Source organism: Garra rufa, chromosome 14, assembly GCF_049309525.1.
Source record: "Garra rufa chromosome 14, GarRuf1.0, whole genome shotgun sequence".
Taxonomy (NCBI): Eukaryota; Metazoa; Chordata; class Actinopteri; order Cypriniformes; family Cyprinidae; genus Garra; species Garra rufa.
In genome coordinates, this window is record NC_133374.1 from 10,102,951 (window position 1) to 10,106,031 (window position 3,081).

The 3,081-nt window shown below is 32.6% G+C and overlaps 1 long non-coding RNA gene across 1 annotated transcript; it reads left to right on the plus strand.

Moving 5' to 3' along the window:
- The first annotated feature begins 643 nt into the window (after nt 1–643).
- Nucleotides 644–1,799, plus strand: LOC141284235 (uncharacterized). The gene is made up of 4 exons (XR_012338385.1): nt 644–723; nt 810–1,187; nt 1,333–1,377; nt 1,537–1,799. It is a non-coding gene; the product is annotated as an uncharacterized lncRNA (long non-coding RNA).
- Nucleotides 1,800–3,081: the final 1,282 nt, after the last annotated feature.

Consider the following 3,081-nt stretch of genomic DNA (forward strand, 5'->3'; position numbering starts at 1 on the left):
TGACAAATTTGAGAAGAGTTCATTCCAAGGCACCATCAGTGTCCTTAATGTTAATCAAAAAATAAAAGAGAAAGAGAAATTTATTCACTGCTTTTGATTGAATAACCTTTACAGTAAGATTCATGGTAATATGACAGAATTGGGTCATAAGCCTAATTCATTTAAAGGTCCAGTTCTCACTACTAACTATTAACTACGTCTTTTGCTTTAATAAACTCATGCAGAATTTGTACTAATATTTGTACTAATAATTATTTATAATATAAGTACTAATAAACAGCCAATATGCTAGTAATACTATTAATATGTTGCTAATGAGAATTGGTCCCTATACTTAAGTGTTACCCAGAAATGTTTACCCTGCTTTTTTCTTTTTTGAGTAGACCTAAAAACTTTTATGCTACTAATTGATTTTTTTCTCATGCCAGCCTAATATTGTGTTATTAACCATTTCAAATACATCCACCCTCAGTATGTCCTGCAAGTTAAATGCAGCATATTAATGTTAAGAAATCCCAATGTAAGGATTAATGCATCAGTCTCAAAAAAGCAAAACATAATAATATAGATGTGGCCCAGTGCTGTGACAGTGGTCTGTGGTTTCATGTCAGCTTCAATTTAGTTTGAACACAGGAAATGAGAACATTTGTGCATGGACTACCAGAACGAAAACCATGAGCAAACAAAGGAAAGTCAGTTATTATTCTCTACTTTGTCTTTTGGGTAAGTTGTTATGCAAGTAAATTACATTTACACTTTCTGCTTTTCTCTGCTTTGTTATACTATTAATTGTGTGTTACTGTGTGTAGCTCTCATCATTCCTGGCTCTAGTAGAGTTTGGGTACTTCAGAATACACATCAGGAGCTCTATCAAGTGGGGGATGCAGCAGTTATTAACTGCAAAGTAGATTCTGATCAGGAGAGGGTTCAGGAATGCACATTCAAGTGGACTATTCCAAATTCAAATGAAGATCGCACAAATGATATACTGTATTCAGAGAAATATAATCAGCGTATCAATTTAAACTCATTCAATGACACATTCACAACACTGACTCTGAAAAGCCTGTCTATGAATGACACTGAGAGTATAAAATGTATTGCATTTTGCAATGTGGGCCCAAGTTTTACTCAAATTATTGGTGAAGGAATCACCCTTCAAATTTCAGACAAAAACCTTGGATGGGGTAGGTTCTCATTTGAATTGTTTTTAGTGTATTATGTTCTTGTAAAATCATTATTTTAATAGATACAATTAACTGTTATACAACATTTTCAATATAGAAATATCATCGGTATAACATTTTCTTGTAATAATTTGTTGTACTACAGATATGACAGAAAAAACCCAGACGGTTAACACTGAAATGATAACAGGTACCCACTTTCTTCATGCTGACATTAATGAAAATCAGTTTAACATGGACGCCGCAATCACATTGCATATTTACATTGCATTTTCCTCTGATTTTAGAAAAATGTCACAGAGTATTGGAGTAAATTATGTTTTTTTTTTATTTGTTTTATTTGTTTCAGCTAAATTTGATGAATCAAAGGCATCTTTGTCCTGGATCAACTTCCTGCTCATCAGTATAAATATTGTGGTGTTTCTTGTAATCACTTTTATCTGTATTTCTGTAGTAAAATTCATGAAACAGAAGTAATAATTTTGCAAACCTCTATAAATATATTAATACTGTTGTGTGGCTTTGAACACACACACACAAACATGATGCATGTATGCATGTGCAGAGCATCGAACCACTTCCTGTTTCAAATAAATTCCTGCAACAAGATTACTTTGACTGTTACGTTAACTATTTTCATCTGTATTAATATACTCATGAATACTGACTAAATTAATCACATACAGTCATGTGAAAAAGTTAGGATATTCTATTGAATTTCATGGTTTTCTATATCAGGACATCATAAAAAAATCTGGTCCTTGGCTAGTCTTAAAATTGAGAAAACAAAATCTCAGATGAACAACAACACATGACAAATTGCACCTTTTCATTATTTATCAAACAAAAATAAAGCCAAAATGGAAAAGCCACGTGTGACAAAGTGAGGACACCTTACTGTTAACATCTGAATAAAGATGGTAAATAACAGTCAAGCACTGCTAATCAAATACCTTTGATTAACTGATCATCAGCAAGTTTGAGCGCCTCTATAAAAGCATAAGCTTTGTAAGTTGGAGCTTTCAGGTGTGTAACACAATGCCAAGGAGGTAAGACATCAGCAATCATCTTAGAGAAGCATTTGTTGCTGCCATCAATCTGAGAAGAGTAATACAACCATGTTCAAACAATTTGATGTTTATTCACAAGTGGAAGACATTTAAAACAGACACCTCTCCTTCCAGGAGTGGACGTCCCAGAAAATTCACCCCAAGATCAGACCTTGTAATGCTCAGAGAAATGGCACACAACCTAAAAACTACACCTCAGACTCTACAGGCCTCAGTTAACATGTTAAAGGATAAAGTTTATGACAATACCATTAGAAAAATATGGGACAAAAATGCTAAAAAATACATCAGTATTGTACAATTTAGTGCCTGTAAAATCATAAGTAAATGTACGTTTTGTAAAACCAAATTTTATGTAAAACACAAACAAATACTCATTAGATCACATTGAAGAAACAAATATTTGTAAATCTTAAGAAAAAACAGCATACTTTTTGAGTGAAGCAATAATAAAATTGATCACACTTGTGTCATTGAATGTTTTAAAAGCATCTCAATTAGATTTTGCCTCCTTTGTGTAAATTTATTTCCAAATCACAAGCTTCAAAACAGGAAGATAATTCTAAATCTTCACATTAATGATACAATATATCTATCTATATATCTCTATCTCTCTCTCTCTTTCTCTCTCTCTCTCTCTCTCTCTCTCTCTCTCTCTCTCTCTCTCTCTCTCTCTCTCTCTATCTATATATCTATATCACTGTAAAAAATTTACTGTAAAATTTACAGCAAGTTACTGGCAACTTTGGTTGCCAGTAATACTGTAATTTTTTACAAGTGCACTGTAAATGATTAACTACAGTTTTACTGTTTAAATGCAGCAT